Source organism: Bidens hawaiensis, unplaced genomic scaffold, assembly GCF_021521415.1.
Source record: "Bidens hawaiensis isolate Kalapana, Puna unplaced genomic scaffold, B.hawaiensis_p1.1 tig00004371_1, whole genome shotgun sequence".
NCBI classification, from domain to species: domain Eukaryota; kingdom Viridiplantae; phylum Streptophyta; class Magnoliopsida; order Asterales; family Asteraceae; genus Bidens; species Bidens hawaiensis.
The window spans coordinates 62,946-85,039 of record NW_027491264.1 but is presented as its reverse complement, the minus strand read 5'-3'; the positions used below and the strand labels follow the sequence as shown (position 1 = coordinate 85,039).

The following is a 22,094-nucleotide window of genomic DNA, read 5'->3' as shown; positions in this document are numbered from 1 at the left end:
TTTTAACAAACCCGCTGGGACTTTTAGTGAAACCGACATAAGGTTAAACAGTCGGACGGTTTTACCCTTATGACGGTTAGATGGAACTTGAATTTCACTCTTTGAACTCGAAATCAAAAGCCTCCAAATTGAAAATCTAGGGTTCGCCAATTTCTTGCGCAAATTTCTAAACAACAAATATGATTCTTGGAAAATAAACACTATGGTTGTGTTCTCCTAGAAAAACTAAGCGATTTACAATATGGTTTTGCTTGGTTTTGTAGAGAAATAAGAAAGATGGAGATGAATGTTGGTTAAAAGGTTGAGTTTTAGAGGTAAGAGATGAGAACAGTTTCGTCGGGTGGCAGAACAATTTTGTCGGATGGGAACAGTTTCGTCGATTGGCGAAACAATTTCGTCCGTTGGCGAACAATTACATTGGTTGGCAGAATATGTGTACAGATGGCGCGATCATACAGGTCTACGAGTTTCGTCAGATGGTAGGACTAAAACCATTGGCGGGTGGTGAAGAACCGTTGCTGGTGAAGATTTAGGTGGCTATTTTGGGTAGTTTGTGAAAGTGATAAGAACTAGGCTATTTTGGTCATTTTTCCATAGCTGATCTCGGCCTCCATATGTAATCATGCTATGGGTATGTTTGGCAAAACTAGCTGGTAGCTGTAGCTGGAAGCTGCTAGCTGGTGGCTGGAAGTTGGTGGCCGGAAGTTGTAGCTGGTAGCTGTTAGCTTTTTATAAATATTTAGGTGTTTGGCAGAGTAGCTGGAGCTTTTAATAAAACTAGTTGGGTGCTCGTGCGGTGCACTGTTCTAATCCAAAATCTATTCTGACTTGAACATTTTTGACTCAAAACTGTACCGACACGAATCGAACTAAATTAGCCCTTTTTGCACCTACTCGTTCCGACCCTAATTTGGTCTTACACATAACATTGGCTTGCCTGACTCGACTGTTGCTGATCCTAACAAGTAATCACATAATATGCTAATTTTTTAAAGTAAAGAAGTATAACAATATGATACTCAAATTAAAGAGAATAAAATGCGCGTGTTTATGATGCAATTTGTTTAAATATATATTAACGTGTGAAAATGTTATGGCATTTTAAAAAAATCATTTGAGTAGTTTGTTTTGAATAAGGGTTAAATATGAAATTATTATATAAATTAACAAAAAGTGATGAAAGTTCAAGTACCAAAATTGTAAAATTTGAAATGCTAAAAGCTTGGAGCTTTTTATAAACGATACTAGTTGGAGCTTTTAACTTCAAGCTTTCTCTCATAACCTAAAAACTTCAAGCTACTCCAACCAAACAAGACTTTTCAGTAAAAATGAGCTTTTTCTTAAAAGCTTGTAGCTTGTAACTCCTAGAAGCTCTTAAAATCTCTTTGCCAAACATACCCTATAGCTTATATATAGTAACTTCCGGAATTAATAATATTCTCTTACAGTTATAAAAGAAATACATATTAACTTAGTCATCTTTTTTTGAAAATAAATTATTAAAAACAAGTTAATGATCTCACAAGTCATATGTTCCATAAAACCTAGTAACATCAAAGATAACTAATCGGTCATATGCACATGACATGTGGTTGGCTTTTGAAATGTTTCAAACCAAAGGATGAGAGCCTTTGTGAAAGAAAGAGAGTCTATCATCAGCCAGTCTAGTCTTGTAGGTGCATGTTTTGTATTCAAACCAAGTGAACTCATGATACAAACTTTCTTCACCTGCTTCCATGAGTGACCCCAATGGTGCAATCTTCTCCATCAATGGCGACCGCCAAAGTATATCATTGAAACCCTAGACTTCAATCTGTCTGCGACCACTCTATGTCTTACACTTTTGAACCTTCCATTTGTTATCACCTTCATCCAAATCAACAGTACTTAAAACAAAATATTCAAACTTAAGGAGAAAAAAAATGAAATAATATTATTGAACGAATATTGGAGAACTTGATATATATGTAGGAAATAAATCAAAAATATAAAATATAACTTGTCCATGAGCTTAACTTAGCTAAACACTAATAATATCCTAATATCATGAATTAATTAATATATTGATCACATTATTAATGGAGCTATCCATACACTGATACACACACTGTCGGACATATAATCCCACAATGTTTTAGATGGCCATCCAAATAGAGGTCTAACGACCATTTTGATAACACAAATTATGTTTGATCATCTATGGTCAGAACAATTATCGATATATGGAACAAACAATCGTCCTAATCAATAATTTTCAAAGTTTGACCTTCTATGGTCAGAACGACCATTCTGATATTGTTCCAAGACTAATGATTTTCAAAGTTTGACTTTTTAGTTCAAAACTGCAGTTTTAATGCTTTGTGGATGGCCGTTTGATAATATGAAATCAAACGGGGCAGTGCAAAAGGACCTTAATTAATTTAAAAAGAACAATTGATCATCACCTGTAACAAGTCATCTACATTGATGAAAAAAGAAGTTTCGTCAGGTGGGACTGGAACCCAAGTTCCATCACGTAGACATATTTGTAAGCCGGGCGTGTTGTTAGATCTTTCAATTGATATAAGTTGTGGGTCTGTGTGTTCACCAAATCCAATACAGTTCAAGCTATTGTTCGTTGTTTGATGGCCAAGGTTAGGGTTAGGGTCTGGGCAGGGCGGATAGTGGTTTATTCTGAAGATAGTGTCGGCGTTCTCATCACTTAACATCCTGCTTAACACACTCTTGGGTTCTATCTTCAAGCCATCTGCCAGTAACTCAAGTATTTCACACCCCAGTTTTCTCACTACTTCCACATACTCTTTTGCTAGTGACCTTAATTTACAAAACACACCACATCAAACATTCAAACATAAGCTTTTGAAAATAATTACTTAGTTTTATTTTAACAATGATTTCAGGTAGACTAAAGTAGTACTTTGGAGAAAGGAGGCTATATTTAGTATATACACTCGTGTTTCAAAAAGTTAACAATTTTAAATATTTATAGGACGATGGATCGAGTCTTGAATTTTCCTATGAGAACATTAGAAACCATTTTGAGCCATAAGAACCTCTTAAAAATATTTTCAAAAAATATAAAACGAAAAAATAACGAAAATTTTAAAAAGTAAAAAACCAAAATTTTTATTCATAAAAAAACTAATTATATACGTGTGTATATTTTTATTTAATCTCTATATACATAATGTACTCATATGTACTTTATCATTTATCTTAATTGTACATATGTGTATAAAAAATAATATGTATAAAATTAAGTATTATACATATATGCTGAATCGATATTTTTTTTATTTTTTATGAAACCGGGATGAAAGATAAAAACTTTTGGTTTTTTTATCGTTTTTATTTTTGTGTTTTCTTTTGTTTTATAACTTTTTTATTTTTCTTAAAAAGAGTTTTTTATGGTCAAAATAGTTCTATATATATATATATATAGAGAGAGAGAGAGAGAGAGAGTGGGTCAGGTTACTCTAAAAAGAGGGATACAAATGAGAAGAATGAGAAGGATTTGTAGCAAAAAAAAATCTCAAAAAAAGTAATGAAAAGTTAATAAAAAAAAGTCATAACTCAAAACTTAATAAAAAAATAAAAAATATAAAAATACAAAATGTTTCACCGTCTTTCTCGTTAAAAAATGACTCGAGAAAGACACAATGTTGAGGAAAAACGATCATTGTATTTTTTATTAATCATTGTGTTTTTTTGTTTATTTTCATCATCAATTGTGTTTTTCCCTTGACATTGTTTATTTTTTTCTTGATATTATGTTATATTACTCGACATTATGTTATATATTGTTCGGAATTGTGTTATATTTTGCGACATATTATGTCTTTTTTTATTTATCAGTGTGTTTGTTCATTTTCGACATTGTATCTTTTCGGCTTTTTTTTTTTGAAATAAGAATGACGGGAGAAACATTTTGATTTTTTTTGTTTTTATATATATTTTGAGTTTTGCATTTTTTACTGTTTCTTTTAAGGATTTTCCTGAGGAGCTTTTTGATGTGTCATAAATCGTTTCATACTTCTCATTTTTATGTCATTTGTGTTTTAACTTTTTTTTATATATATAGTAGGTGAGTTCATTTGAAAAGCTTATAGAGTTGTAAGAATTTAAAAACATATTGAGTGGACCAATTAAACACACATAATTATTCTCTTAAATATTAAAAGGTATTTGTGTCAATTATTTTATTTCTCTTTCTTTATTCTAACTAGTTGGCTAATATTTCACTTTGATTTGAAAAGGGCACCAACCTTTAAAGGAATTAATATAATTTTCACTTTACAAAATGTAGACAACTAGACAGCAAAATGAGATGAGGACAATAGAAATTTAATTTTCATATAAAAAATAAATAAAAAGTCGACTTTCAAAAATTTAAAACTCTTCACTCCAAATTCGTTTAATCTTTAAGTATACTTTTTTTAATGTGTAACATGTATATTTATCATGCATACTCTTATCAATTTTTATTGGCATTAATTTTTTTATTGGCATTAATTTTAGTTTGAATTTTTAACAGCACCCTTGTTCAAGTTCATACGAACCCTTTATTCTTGATGAATAAATATATTAAATTATTTTACTTATTTATCACCATATTAGATTTAGAGCTTGATGCTTTATTCAATTTTATTTTGAAAACACTTTTTAAAAATTTTCAAGAAAAATATAAACAACTAAAAAATTGATAATGGTCTTTTATATATAATAAGATAATAACTTATTTACATATATAAAAGAAAATGTTACGTTATACGTAAATACAATTTTACATGATTTTACGTGGAGTACACGTATGCAATACCACATTTACATATACCTAATCGAATATAATTTAAGTGGATTCACTAGTACAAAAATGGGGTCTTTTTTAGCGGTAAATAGGCTTGTTTTAGGCGGTTTCAAGACCGCCCAAACAGGCATCGCTGAAAAGATACAATAGCTATTCTCGGCGGTTTGGGAACCGCCTATAATGAGGATGAAGACCGCTCAAATGAAGCTAAACATAAACAAAAAAATGACCGCTCAAATTAATTAAGAACCGCCCAAAAAGTCTTCCCAATAATTGTGGTATCAACGCCCAAAATTTGAGAAAGTAGAAGAATATATATTTTTTAATTTAGCAAAATTTAGCTCTTCAAATATAATATAAATCTTAAAAAGTTTATATAAATCTAGCTGAAAAGAAACCAAAACCAAACAAATTCAACAAAAATTGTTTAATTCATTAAACATACATCATTTACAAAATGTACTTATTCAAATACAATACTAAACTATATTCAATCGGTCATATACAATACTAAACTATGTTCAATCGGTCATTTTATCACTAAATACCGAAGAAAAAAGCTTTCTGATAATCAACATGTTGATTTTCTCTTGAGATATATGTCGTATCGTTCCAAATCTATAACATAAAAAAAAGTGAGATGTAAGTTATGTAACAAAGAATGTTTACATTGTTTGGAAAATAAAACTGGTGTTGGTAAAATTTAAAATAAATTACTTACCATGAATCCACACTCCAGGATCCTTCTTGTTGTTTACATTACATAGACAAACAAGATAATTAATCCATATTATAATATAATATAAATAACACACCTTTATCAACTTCCAAGTAAATAAACCCTCAAAAGAAGTTTTCAGTGTTGATCAGTTTCTATAATCGATGATATAATGGAAACAAGGAAATATGTAATACCTGATAATCCAGTGATGTTTGAGATTGACATCTTCTTCTTCTGATCGAGTTCCCCTTTAGGGTGTATGGTTAGGATGGAGATTAGGTGTTCTTGATGAACACGATTTGAGAGAGAGAGTTAGGGGATGATTCTTATGGTGTTATTATTCATCATTAGTTATTAACCTCTCTAATAAGCTCTCTATATATACACCCAAGGGGAAACCCTATTAATGTTAGTAAGGGTAATTCCGTCCATCAAGGATTTACCAGTTATAAACATAAGGTTATTTAGGTCAATGATCAATAATAAGATAAATAATTATAAGGGCCATATATAAATATATATAAAATATATTTATTCTAACATTCTCCCACTTGGCCTAGTAATTATTTATTATGAGCATTAGATTAGTCTGATCAGAGGTTAATACTCATTTTAGTTCTAAACCCAAATTGCAGCAGAGAAATACAGTCGTTGAATCAATATTCGACTCAGGACCCCCATTAATCATACTACAACTCAAATTTAAAACCTAACTTTAGGATCAAATTGACAAATAAGCCCTTACCGTTGATTTGTATAATTAGTGTCTATACGTCTTTAGGCATGCATGAACGTATTTAGAGACAAAACAAATTTTCAACGTATGAGGAAAAATTAATAATAAATCATTCATAGTACGATACGCAGTTGCGCTTGGTCATTGGTAAAACCCGTCTCTATTATTGGCCATTTAGGAGACTTATGGGTGACAGACCTTTAATTAGTGGATCCATAAGCATATCATGAATGCATTCGATACAAAAGTTTAGTTTCCTCTATTTGTTCTTAAGTCATAAGCGAACAATAATTTAGACTTGTATCGAATTCTAATGCAGCTCCGCTTGAACTGTTACTGTTCAAGAAATAAGGGTAGCTGACTTTATCACAATAAGTCTTCAATATTGGATTTATATGAAGTTAATAAATTATGAGTCAACTGATAAAGTTTTCCAACAACATTTAGTGACACGTTGCGTTATGATCAGCAACATATTATGTCATTATAACTTAGGTCGTTGTTATCAGTTAGTTAGGACTCCTTCATGAGATAGTAATGTCTGCTGACATAAGGATATACCCAGAAGTTGACAAAGTTAGAATATTAGTAGTCAACCGTTTTTTAGTTCTCACTTCTTCTTCTTTAAATTATTGTGTCTCGTTTCTTAGAGATATTGTGATATTTTATCAGATGCTTCACAATAGAAATAATTAGTCTAGTGTTTAGCAATGTGACCAATATCTAAACGAGTATAGATTTGAACCTTCTTAAGGCATCTAATTAATGATGCATAAGGAAATAATCTCATTTGTCCTATTAGCCTCTAAAGGAGAGCAATATTGTATGTTACAAGTGTAAGAACCCGTTTCATGTAAAACATATAAAACTAATGAGTCTATCTCGGTGTATTTTGATAACTATTAAATAAGAGGTATCTCCGAGATTGATTAGGTCAAGATATGCGTTAACAATACTTTGACTCATGTAACATATACTTGTCAAAAGAATGTCATCTATATAAGGACAAGTTTACATTAGTTGCTCCCACTCATCTTGAGGTAGGTAAATCAATCCACTTAGTTCTTGATGAAGAGAGTTGCATTATGATTTCATTATTGATTCTTGCATCAACCCATACATGGATTTTATTGACTTACAAACTAAGTGTTCTTAACCTTCAGTTTAGAACTTACAGGTTATTTTACGAACATGTAGGCCAGTGTTAGGGAAAGTTGTTTTAATGTTCATGTAATGTAGCTCTAAATTATTATAAGCTACTAGAACAGTGATGATCCTCAAAGTAACCTTTTGTAAGACAAGGAACTAGGTTCTTTGATAATTTATTCCCTCTTGAGTATACCTTTATCAATCAATCATACCTTTAGTGTATTAACGTTATTCATTCAGATTTAGTTTAGTAATGACTACCTTTTAGGTAATTCAACCAAATCCCAAACGTTATACTATTTTAGAAGATTGATTGATACTAATGGTTTAATTAGAAGATGTAGGATCATTAAACCTTCCAAAATCCATTTAATCTTTAGTCAGGTAGGGTACATAATCATCAAAGTTAGTAGGCCTTTGAGACCTAGATGACCTCCTGAGTTGATTATTGGGTTTATAAGGAGTTTCATATTTTCAGGTATATTAGGAGCAATATTAGTTTCTAAGTATGTAAGAGTTGGTGCAGTATGGTGTACAAGAGGTGTAATCGGAGTTAAAGTAAGCGACAATCTCTCCCCCCGCGTCTTGTACTTAGCCAAGTTATGATAAGGACTTTTACTGCTCCTACTGACCTTAGAAATATGTAAGAATTCAGCATGCTTAGGGTCAACATCAGAAGACCAATAAATTCTAATTGAGGATTATATTAATTAGTCTTGGTAAGAAATCTAAGTTTTCCCATATTTAGGTATCCAACAAAATTTGTTAGGAGTAGCATTAAATGTTAAGGAGACAAGATATAATGGAGCAGTGTCTTATACAAGGGATGTTTTATGAGGTAGATTAAGTTGTTTCTCCCCCATCTCTTGCATATAAGGACACTCAGTGCTCCCACTGATCTTTTAGGCCTCTAAAACTCCATACAAGTTTTGGCGATTCATGTCATAGGAAACTTTCATACATTTTAGACTTGATTTCCTTATTGTCCATATTTCATAAGAAATTTTAAGGACATATTTAGAAGGAATACTGATAAGTATATATGAATTGATTTCTTTAAAGAACTTGTCCAGTAGGAAACAGATTAGATACAAGTTGATATTCTTCTAAGCTCCACTAATAGCAGTGAATTATAACTTATGGTGGACCTCACTTACTCCCTTTATCCAGTTTATATTTAGGGCATTTAACACATGCTTTCAAATCACTAAGAATGAGATTTAATGGCAATTCATCCTTTGTCAACCGAGTCATGATTTCTCATGAAAATTTTGGTCTTAATGGATGAAGTACGTAAGTCTCATTTATCTTTTGTTAAATTCTCATTTCTATGATAACAAAAGGTTGTGAAATTTGTAGCATCGCTTAGTTTTATCTTATAAGGTTTCTATTCAGATAATAACGACCGATAATATGATAGTTTTAGTTAGTAGTGACTTTGTTTTGGTCATTTAAAACCTTATAACTGTCAAAATGTAGCTTTAGTATTGATACTAAATTCTGAGTAAACTCTAGAATGTTTAAGGTATCATAAAGCTTAATACAAAACAGCTTTTATGGTTCTTACAACCTTAACATTAAATGAGTCACTGACTCTCATCTTAATTATTATCGATTTCTGATAAGGAAACGTATAAAACTAAACTCAACTAACATGTGTTAATAGGGATATTAATATTAGTGGAGTTAAATATCATTAATTGGCAACTACCTTTCTTAGCCAACTGTTCCCTTGAGGTATGGATAGTCTCTTTGCTCGTGCCTAGTCTAATGGCATGATTTTGCAGTGAGACTTTCCCTTTGAGAACTTAGAGCTGGAAGCAGTACTTGTATTTTGTTTCAAGACTTTAGAACTATCCTCTTTTAAGGTTTAGTGGTAATAAGGTGAATAACATTTGATTTTCAATTTTAGGCATTCCTTTTCCTGTACATATATTGCTAGCAACACACTCAGTTTCCTTTAGTACTTCTGAGTGTTATAGTTGATTCTTAAGGCATCTAATTGTACTGGTGGAAAAGTAATACACTGAAAAGACTTCATTAAGTTCCATGTATAAGCTCTCAGTTTATGGGTCATGGAATTAAATATTAGGATGTATTCACAAATGCCAATTAACCTTTTTATTTAGAATTAGAGTGTTTTGCATGCATCTTAGGAATTGTTTTGATTCTATTATTTCCATAGAAAAAAAACGTTAGTCTTAGGAATTTTAGAATCCGTAATTGCTCACCTGATAGGAATCATGTAAGGAGTTCTTGATTATCATAAGAGACATATTTATTTATCCCACTGATTATGCTCAAGTGTTTTTCTGTAATACTTTTATCATAATGAGCAGTAAGAATTTCAAGTCTTTAAGGATAATCAAGACTCAAAAGGGCAAATTTTATAAGACCCTTTTAGAAGCAAAACTCTTCTTAGGTTTTGTAATAAGAGTGGATGATTTAGGTTTGAGATTCAAACTTTATAGAAGAATTTTAGAGTGATTTATGTTATGAGTAATCTAATAAGGCAGACTGAAATTAGGATCATTAATGTAAGGATCATTATGAAGATGTGATAATTTTAAGTATAATACCAAAATTAATTTTATTATACTTAAATAAAATAGATCACCGTTGGGCAGAAAATGTATTATTTAAGTATAAAATTCTTGTGCGAAAATAATTGTAACAAATCACCGTTGGGCAGAATTGGAACAATCAAGTTGTTATGCACAAGGTAAGTTTGCAATACATAAATGTAACAAATCACCGTTGGGCAGAATTGAGACATTTAAGGTATTTAAGGCAAAGTTAATGTCATTTGAGTATCTAGCAATTTTAGGATACTCATCTTTTAGATGACTATGCTTAGTTAGACTAAAACAACTTTGTTAAGCTACCACATCACCATTGGGCAGAAGTGAACTCATGAAGTGTTGTTTAAGTTAAGCAAAACTAAAGTCATGCGAATGTCTGATAATGTTAGGACATACACTTTTAAGTGACATACTTAATTAGACTTAAATAACAATATTAGGTTACACATCACCGTTGGGCAGAAGTGAACTATAAGTGTTATTTAAGTTAAGTAATTTAACGGAGCAAGGCCCCTTAATCAGTTAGGTTATATATAAGGGTTTCTGATCATTTCGCAACATGTAAGATATAAGTAAAGTTGCGATTTCTTCGAAGTGATGTTGCGAATTTGGTTAGGGGATTTTAGATGTTGCGAACAGTGCAGTCATAAGTAATGTTGCGATTGATGTTTTATAAGAGATGTTGCGAATGATGTTGTTATGAGAGATGTTGCGAATGGAGTTGTTGTGATGTAATCAGCATTGTTGCGATTTAAAGCACTCGCAACATAATTGTTGCGATTAAGAGTACTCGCAACATCCTGTGATTTTATGGGCTGATCGCAACATCAATAGGTAATACTCGCAACATCTTGCAAAATTAGCTCGTCGCAACATCTTAAGTAATACTCGCAACATCTTAAGGTTCGCAACATTAGTGACTTTTCGCAACATATGTCCCTTCGCAACATTCTGTGATGTTAGGTTCTGATCGCAACATAATTAGTGGACATTCGCAACATGTTACTCGCAAGATAATATGTAATTCTCGCAACATCATGCGATTTCGCAACATTTCATTTGTTGCGATTAGAGTCCAGTTGTTGCGAATAGATGCCTTGATTCGCAACATTAGCAGAATTCGAAAAGAATAATCAACCTGATAACCTTTTCCTAATTTTAAGGGATTTGGGAGATTCTGTTATAAAGTTTTAGATTATCTCAAAATTTAATAAGATTTCAAAATTATATCTTTTATCTTATTTAAAAGATTTTGAAATTAAACTTAGAGATAATATTATCTCTTTAAAGTTTTAGATTATCTCTAATTTTAATAAGATTTCAAAATTATATCTTTTATTTTATATTAAAGATTTTGAAATTAAACTTAGAGATAATATTATTTCTTTAAAGTTTTAGATTATCTCTAATTTTAATAAGATTTCAAAATTATATCTTTTATCTTATTTAAAAGATTTTGAAATTAAACTTAGAGATAATATTATCTCTTTAACAGATTTCATTTTCCCAAGTTAATCCTAATTAAGGTTAGTTTTCGAAATTATGATGTTCTTCAAGAACATCTTCGAAAAAAACAAGAACAGTTTCAAGAATTTTACGAAACTGTTTTCGATTATATTATCAGATTTAATACTGGAATCGAAATCTGAAAGTTTTGTAAAACAGATTTCGAAAATAATCAGGTTTTTTATAATGAACAGGTTTTAATCAGACCTAACAATTCGTTAGAAGTAATACGAACATCAGATCCAATCAGTTTTATGATGATGATCAAAATCGTAAACATAAGGGTTTTAATCAAAAAACTCGTTTCCTATTTTAATTCCAGTTTTTATGGACATCGAAGAAACTGATTAATCAACATCATGATCTGATACCACATGTTAATCAGTTTCTATAATCGATGATATAATGGAAACAAGGAAATATGTAATACCTGATAATCCAGTGATGTTTGAGATTGACATCTTCTTCTTCTGATCGAGTTCCCCTTTAGGGTGTATGGTTAGGATGGAGATTAGGTGTTCTTGATGAACACGATTTGAGAGAGAGAGGTAGGGGATGATTCTTATGGTGTTATTATTCATCATTAGTTATTAACCTCTCTAATAAGCTCTCTATATATACACCCAAGGGGAAACCCTATTAATGTTAGTAAGGGTAATTCCGTCCATCAAGGATTTACCAGTTATAAACATAAGGTTATTTAGGTCAATGATCAATAATAAGATAAATAATTATAAGGGCCATATATAAATATATATAAAATATATTTATTCTAACATTCAGCTCCTTTGAAAGAAAACAATATTCCGAATCCAAAACCCATCATTTATGTTCTGCAGGAAAAATGATAAACACCGCCCAATGCAAGCTAAAAAAAAGTTAATAAGTCAAAAGAAAATAGTAATAAAATAAATAAAAAATTTAGAATATACTAAAATACAATCATATATAACTTATTGAAAAATGGCGCAAGAAAGAAATATTTTTTACCATGATGAAAATTTGTAGACTTGAACAAAGCACTCTTTCTCAGTTATTTTTGGGTGCTGAAAAAGACAACCTGAGTATTTTATATTGGTAGGGTGTCCAAATACCTAGCTAACATCAAGAAAATAAATAGTAAAAGTTAAAAAATTTAACTATATTTTTAAAAAATATAATTATACGAGAGAAAAAAACCTTACATTTGACACCAATGTTACATGCTAGCATCAATCAGCCCGTCCGCTAAAAATAGCAACATCGCCTAATATTTGGAGTAGTCAATTGGGATATTGAACTGGTTATTGGCTACATTCCTTAGGCACATTAACCTGAGCGCTAAAGTGACTTGTTAACATGCGAGCTAGCTAGAGCATTAAACTAAACAATAACAAATCAATGTGATCTTGCCCCAGATTAAAACGTAAAAAATAAACATAACAATTTTGTTACACTGATAACAAATTTATATTGATAATCACATTGATACATAGTTACATACCACATAAACCATTCAAACATATAAACAGAGGAATCATGTGTATATACATACCTAAACTTATAAAACTTAACCTTTCAAAGCTAGAAATTGACCAATTCTTTTCACTAAAAGCTTAGACACGAATCCACAACCAAAATTCCTGAAACAATGTTGCATTTCTTTCAAATTTTTGCACAAGATAGAAGGATAATGAAGGAGAAAAGTTAGGGTTCTTACCTGTGTAACAATTGGGGAGATCAGAGAAATAGATGGCTGTCGCCGCGACGGAGGAGAGCAACTTCTGTAAGTTGGTGCTTGAGAGAATAAAAACTGTGCGGGAAAACGAATAATTTGGCGGTGTTTATTTTTCTTTTAAAAATGGAACAGCAAATTGAAATTTAAGTGGAAATAGGATAGCAAAACGAAAATACGAACTTTTTGTAATATTTGAATGGCAAGATGACTTTCGACTAAAAAGATAATCATCAAACTCAATTATTTTGTATTAAATAAAATAATAAAATAAATTAGAGACATGGTTGTCCAAACTGCTCGCTGAAAATTGTTTGAAAAATGTTCGTTCGATTTCGGCTCAATTGGAAATGAGTCGTTCGGCTCGGTCCGTTTTTAAAACAAACCAAGAACGGCTAAAAATAAATAAGACTAAAATTCAAAAAAATATATAAATATTAGAAACGAATAATGTAAAACAACCCCGTAATAAGAAAGATAAAAACTAATTACTATATATAACAATTAGGAGATTTGGAATCGCAATGACCCTTTTGAGCGGCTTGACGGCACCATATTGGTGAATATTTTTTTTGTTTTAGTTCCAGTATCATAACGAACATGACGAAAACTTGTCGAATTCACGTAGACTCACCACGTTTCGTTTAGCTTCAGTATCGTAATGAACATGATGAAAATCGCCTGAATGTCGATTTTGTTTTTGGTCTAGTTCAGTATCGTAACGAGCGTGACGAAAACCGACCGAATTCACGTAGACTAACAAGGTGTTGGTTTAGTTTCAGTACCATAACGAGCATAACGAAAACCGCCCGTAATGCCCATTTTTTTGTTCTAGTTCTGGTATCGTAACGAGCGTGACGTAAACCGACCGAATTCACGTAGCCTCACCGCTTTTTGGTTAAGTTTCAGTACCATGACGAACTTAACGAAAACCGCCCGAATACCGAATTTTTTGTTCTAGTTCTGGTATCGTAACGAGCATGAAGAAATCCGACCAAATTTGCGTAAAATCATTGGCTCAACGTACTGTATCAACAACGATTGGGTTTTACCAACGCTCAAGTTTTACCCACCGACACCACCCCATTGTCCACCTTAAGTCGTCAATTCGATAATGTACGCTTGAGCCTCATCCTATGCTATGACAATTATGTAAGTCCTTATTGATCTTGAGCCACGCCTGAATTCAAAATCAAACATTTTAAAAAAAATTTAAGTTACGGACTACAATTTAATACATAATACATATTAGGGGTGAGCAACTTAACCGTCATAACCGCTAAACCGAACCATAACTTACATAGCCGAACCGATTTTAACCGATAACTGTCATAACCGGTGGGTCGGTTTAATGAATTTTTAAAAACCGTCAAATAAGGGTCGGTTTTGGTTAAAGATAAATCCAAAACCGTTGTAACCGAACCAACCCATTTATTTAGCCAACAATATGTTTAATATATTTGGGATTAACTTCCACAAAAAATGTTGTTGGATTATATCGTTTTGATGTTTTTGGTTCATCGTTTGTTATCAAATTAAGTTGAATTTCATTGTTAGATTATATAATGTCATTCTCTTTTAAATATTTGGTATTAATATTATGGATTATATACTTTATTAGATTATGTCATGTTGTTTTTTGTAATAATTGGTACTAATTTTTTGGGTCAAATTACATTGTTTTGGTTACGGTTAATTGACCCATAACCGGCTCACTATAACCTACAAAACCGATTACTAAAACCGTCATATCGGTTATGGTTCTGGATTTGGCTCAAAACTGCCCCAAACCGACCCATGCACACTCCTAATACATATATACTAACGATTGAACACATACATGCATTGCGTGCATGCATGCAATACATACATACATACATACATACCTTGATCATCTACTTTGACGTGATGGATCAACATATATCCCACCTAGGAGTGTCCAAAATACCCGAACCTGATTAACCCGACCCGAACATGAATAAGGTAATTAAGGTCAGGTTAAATAGGGTCAAAAAGTATTAATCGGGTTATTCGGGGTTAACTAGAATAACCCGAATTGTTAATAGGGTCGGATTTTGGGTACATTTTTAGAAAAAAAAATTAGGTTTCGGGTTAACTGACTAATTGTAATAGTTAACTTCAATACAATATTAATGCAAAGGCAAAATAAACACTAAAAAGTCAATGGTGGAAGTTTCATAGAGTGTCTGATTATTCTGCCTTTTTGTTAACGTTTGTTTATGATCGTTCATTTAAATTTGTTTATGTTCGTTCATTCATTTACATATTATTGAAAATTATTAAATATTATTTGCATTTAGAAATTATATCACCCTGATATGTTTTATATTTGTTTGTGTTCACTTAAATGTGTTCATTTATATTTGTTTGTGTTCGTTTATGTATGTGCATATATGTTTATTTATCTTTGTTTAATTATGTTCATTTATATTCGTCAACTGTTTGTTTGGATTTTAAATGAACAAACATAAACGAACACGAACATGTTCATGTTTGAAGCAAACAAACATGAACACAAATATTGTTCGATTAAGTGTCTGCGTTTTTGTTCGTATAAACTTAAATTAACATACACGGACATGTCCTTATTCATGTTGTTTGATTCGCTTACAGGCCTATATGTAATTATAATATAATTACTTGTGAAAGAAATTGAAAATTGAGTGGAATAAGAAATATTGCAACCCATAATTAAGTTAGAAACACAAAATCAACTTAAAAATATAGAGTAACATGGCTAGCCCGATTAACCCGACTTTCACTGAATAAACGGGCTAATCCGGAGCCGATCGTTCATTAAATGGGTTGTGTTAATTGACCCAAAACCCGTTTATAATATAATAAATCATAACATAAAAAATCAAACAATAGTTAAATATATGAAAATAAATGTAATAAAGAATTAAAGACAATTATTGACCGGTTAACAAAAAATGAATTCGATAGAAATAATAGGGGGTTAATAAAGAATGAATACGATAGAAATAATAATAACAAATAGTGAATCAACAAGTGAGACTTGAAGCCCTTATAATTCTATTGTGCCTTTTAATTTATATAAAATATTTTGCGAGCGGTTAGCATTAGTAACTAATACGAGTACTTTTTGGGCGATTAAGTTGTGCAAGTAGGGAAATGAATTTTTTTGAGCGGTTATTTCTTCTTTTAGGCGGCTATGCTGGTTAATTAATAAACAAAACAAGTTTTGAGCGGTTTTATGATAAGGACCGCCCAAAAACACTTTAATTGACCGCACATAAAAACCATTTTTGAACTAGTGATTACATCGAACTCTCATGTTAATTACCTTGTGTAATATGCATTACGTAAATGTAAACCTGATATTACATGTGTTACGTGGATTACATATATGTAGTTTTGTAAAAATCAGAAAAATACAAACATGTAAGGGTGTATTACACATAAAATTGTTTATTTTGTTAGTAATACAATTCTAGTGTAACATGATATTTCATATATGTAATATTATTAAATTACATTTATGTAATAATATTATGACATTTACATAAGTTGCACAATCTTTTTTTTTTAAGAAAATGTAACTCGTGTAAATGTTTATTTTATAACAAAATGTAACTTGTGTAATTATATAACGAAATGTAACTTGTGTAATTAAAATAATGTAACTTACGTAAATGTTATTTTGGTGAAAACTGTTATATGTATGTAATTATAAAACATATGATTCGGTTTAATAAATCAACTTTTTTTATATAAAAAACTGATTAGTTTAAATCAATAATTAAATATACATAAACAGTAAAAGAGAATATGAATTGATGATTTTATTTTTTCATTTAGTGCATTTTACTTAAATAGCACTTCACAATTTAATAATACTGATCCTCTCTTTCTTTAAACTTTTATTATGGTATAATTTACAAACACAAATTGATAACACAATTAATTAAATATGCGGTTCATATTTGATTCTTAAAGTTCAAACAACTCAAGAGGTTCTAAAAATTACCCCCCACCCACCACCACCACACATACATACAGACACACAAGATCTATTCATGATGCGTAATTACAAGTATTTCATGAATGGATTGATAAACAAGAGATGCATGGAAACATTCACAAAACACGAATATTGGATCACTTCAGAAAATATCACCCAAAAACTATATTATAGATATCTCGTACGAAACCTTAACTTGGTATACATAAAAATATACTCGCCAAAACTTGGTAAACAATAAACAATAAACAATAAAACTCTAATTACCCCCATTAACACAAATAATAGAATACTGATCACACCTCCTAACTCACCGACTTGTGAGTGGGCCTTTTAGACAGGAATCACCAACAATATCTATTGGCTATATAATTCTAGCGTACTTGTTATTTTGTAAAAGATTAATGAATTAGTACACGGACACAGAATGGCATTTAATCTATATAAATTAAGAGTAATATAATTGAGAAAAAGAAAATCTTACGAAAAGTGTTTGCTATTTGTGGGAAATTGGTTGGAAGTAAAGAGAAGATATTCAATCCATCCGACATCTCCATTCGGACCAATTTTGTTGGTACGATACCCTAATGGATTTGGAGGACAATACCTGTCTTTCTCGGGACTGGCTCATGTTGAAGAACTCCATGGCTTTATTTTTGAGTTCTGACACGAGCCCAAGTGGCACACCATGGTTAATGACCTTAAAGAAACCATAATCTTGGCAGGCTTTGACCATAAGGTTCTTAGCATTATCAGGGAATGAGAGGTCAATTACTGGGATATCTTTAAAGTCAGTACTTGTGTTCCATTTGTTGGCTTGATCAATGGGCTTGTTTTGGTCTTGTGATAGTATATCCATGTTTAATTTGTTGGTTTGGTGCTAGCAGAATGGGGAATTATATGCATATTTATATACGTTATGGAGCATATTAAATTAATATATGTATATATTTATATCTACGTATATATATTGTGTGTAAAGACAAACATTTTACTGATTTTAATTAGATTTTTATCTATGCACTATTGGGCGTTATATAAGAATATGATTTATTATGAATTTGCATGTTTTATAATTTCGGTTGATCTAGTTTGAATTTGGCATATGAAATCATCATGGAATTTATTGCTAATTAATAAAAAGTTAACTAGTTGGGGACCATGTAAAAGCATTAATTAATATATGTTTAAACGCATTCATAAATCTTGTTGACCGAATTATAATTAAACCGATGTAAAAATTCAAAGTTGATGTGTTTATTGTTTTTATTTTAAGATTTTTAATATAGAATTAGAGTATAGTCCTTGACAAAAACTATTTGAAAAAGAAAGGGCAAGAAAAACCTAGTAATTACGACAAAAACTACAAATAATCTAACTAACTGTGAAATTAATTAACAATTCACACAACTTTTGTAGGAGACAAATACCATAAAATTAATTAAACTACTTAGTCATGAGTAATATGTTTATAAATAAATGAAATAGTTGAATTAGTTTAGAAAAATTGGTTCAAAACTGTTTTTATGACTTATTTAAATATTCGACTATAGTTACATGTGTGTCTTGGGGATGGTTATAAATAAATTAATGAATATAACTCATTAAGTGTAACTAATAGGTCCAATATTAGTTTAAAAAAAACTAATTAATAACATTTATTACAAATTAATTAATAACATTTTTAAAGTAAAAAACATAATAACATTTAATGGTATTTATCACTAATGAATTCAAAGTCACAACTTATTTTTTTTTTTTCAGATTTTCCTTTTATTAATTTATTTTTGGCAAATTTGATTTTAACAATCTCACATTTTTCAGTTAGCCAATAATGATCACACTTCAAAAAACTTTTGTCACCAGCTCCACCATTCGTCTTATTTTTTCTCATTGGAACCCCATTAAAAAACACACACTAAACTCTGTTAAGTTGTTTTCGAATTTCAGGCGGATATTTAGGGATTTTGATCTAGAAAATGATATGAGTCGCTTAATGTAAAACTTACCTCGAAACGGTGCTTTAAAAATACTTGATTTTTGTTAATTGAAAGTTTAAACACCTGAATTGTCGCACCATTTCATTGTTAACCGTTTCGATGTAAGATTTACAACAACCGGCTCATATTCATGTTCCGATCAAAATCCTTAAAACATCATTTTAAAATTTGGAAAATCTTAACGGAGTTAAGTTTATTAATAAGGGTCCAAGGAAAACAAATAATTTGAAATGTGCGACTGATGACATCAATTTTCTGATGTGGAATTATTATCGACCAACATTAAAAAATGTGATTAATACAATTCTATTTTCTAAAAGAATGGCTACGTTTTTTAGTGGGTGTTATTAGTCGTTATGCCTTTGAAGGTTACATGGTGGCAGATCCTCATAATATATATGGAGGTTACAAGGTGGCATACCTTTCTAATTCATGTGAAGGTTACAGGGAGGCAGACCTTTTTAATATTTGTGAAAGTTATATGGCGCCAAACTCTTAAGATAGTTGTGAATGATTATATATTAGGTATGGTAAGCAAAGATAAGAAAGCAAGTATGTAAGAATGTATGTATGTATGAAAGGTGGACATGTTAAATATGGAATGTGTATATCCGGATACGTATGTGAAAAAATGTGAGTGTACGACATGTTGCCTGTTAAACTAAAACTTACATAACGTAGCTGACCTTTTAGTATGCACGCAGATAAATATGATGAGACGGTTAGCTTGAGGAAGACACATGACATGAAATGAAGAGGCTGACATCTAAAGAAAGAGAGTTATGAAGTTTCTTGTTATGTTTTTATTAAATACACGTTTTGAATGTTCCTTTACACAAGAACTGAATGTTTATGTAATGAATGGTTGAGGTTTTAATATTCTGTGAAAAATTTTAATTAACTAGGATTTTACATTGTGTTTATGAGACTCCAACATGAAAATAAGACACCTGGGTACAGGTCCTTACACACACATATAATAATTCCATAACATGACACCCTCCAAAATATTTAAGGTCGTTTATATGGCTTTGCACTATATGTTTTAAGTCCTATATTCTTTTGATGAAGAATCTTCAAAAACATGTAAATGAGAGAACATGTAGAAGAGATGAGAGAAAATATATTTTGATGGACCATGTGCCTTATTGGTATTCAAAAACACTATCTAAGAATTTATTCATTGGTGATGCTCTTACACATGTTTAATTATTTACGACACGTGTATATGCATTATCAAGTTACATAATTCAGAAAAAGACTTGGTTATATGTGCACGTGTACGTATATTATATAGATGCATGTGCTACTTTCTTGATCTAGAAAATACATATTTTTATGTGACATGCATATAACTTTTTTAATAACGCTTAGAATCACACCTATATCCGAGTGAATTTTTTTCAAACGGGATGCCATTATCGTCCATGCTGATTTTAATGCGTTAGGTCAAGAACACCATCAATTAATGTGACACCCGGTAAATTCCCAATCCCTTAAATCAACCTAAATATTAGGTAATTATGTTATATGCGCCTTGCGCGAGCGCGCCATATTAGAATCAGCGCGTGCATTTGTTATGTGCGCCCTGCGCGAGCGCGCAATGTTAATCAGCGCGTGCATTTGTTGTGTGCGCCCTGCGCGAGAGCGCCATGTTAGTCAGCGCGGGCATTTGTTATATGCGCCCTGCGCGAGCGCACCATGTTAAGAACCTGCGTGGGCATATGTTATATGCGCCATGCGCGAGTGTATTGGTTTTATGTTTCTATAACTTAATGTTGTCTAATGGGTTGACCGTCTCGCATGATGCTAAGGCGGGTGTAACCCAAATCGTTTATGCGCGTACGGAAGGGGAACTAACCTCCCCGCATGGCGGGAACATTGAGAGCTAGTTTGCCTGAAGCTCCAAGATGGAATTGACTTCAACATGACTGATCACTATGTTGAAATACCAAGACCACCTGGAGAATCTACAAATGAAACTCAATGTCCCTGACTGCGAGAAGGTTACGCACCTACCCGCAGCAAAGAAATGTCCTTCACGCAGAAAGCTATGCGCACAAAGTGATACGCGCAGAACACTTAGTCTATTCTCCAGTTGTAAGGAGATTACTCCCGCCCAAAAAGAAACGGTAGCGTGTTTCAGAGATTTTCCACTTTTTACTGTAAACTGACAAAAGTACCTGAAAAAGCGCACTGTAGCATGAAAAGTCAACTGTCAGCCACCCTACTCCCACCAACCACAGATCTGCATGTCCTGTCCAAATCAAATCAAAATCTTTTATCCACTACTCCACTTTTAAATAAATAATAATAATTTCCATACTTTATCATCATTACACCTAGATATGAAGAGATTACAATCCCCTAAAGCAAGGGATTGTGTTCCCTTGAGTTTGCCTATAAATATGTAACCTAAAATATCACCCAAAACACACTTCAAACTTCTCTCTTAAGAACTGCAACTTGCACTAATCATCTCCCAAGCATCCGTTGCTTTCGTTTCCGATCCTGTTACTAGGTAAGCCGAGAATATAACCTTGAGATCTGCTTTCCAACCCTTATATTCTCCTAATTCTTGATCTTAATATATATACTTCTTGTTATTTAATCGTATTCTAGACCTTCAATTCCGAGGCCAACACCAAGAAAACCCGAATCTCGATTAATCCCTTAACAAGAACCACAGGTGAGTCTCACAGCCCCTATTTTCACTGTTTTCACTACTTTTAAACTGTTTTCGGGGCGAGGGACACGTACTTAAATAATGTTTTATCATGGTATACTTACAAGCTATGCAAGCGATTGTGTTTAATTTATGTCTCATGATGAGCAATGCGAACGGTTATCTAAGGTTTTCGATGTATGTGCGC

At 31.6% G+C, this 22,094-nt stretch overlaps 1 pseudogene; it reads right to left on the bottom strand.

Moving 5' to 3' along the window:
* Window positions 1-1,609: 1,609 nt before the first annotated feature.
* On the bottom strand, window positions 1,610-18,122 carry LOC143626457 (gibberellin 2-beta-dioxygenase pseudogene; annotated as a pseudogene).
* Between the last annotated feature and the right edge of the window lie 3,972 nt (window positions 18,123-22,094).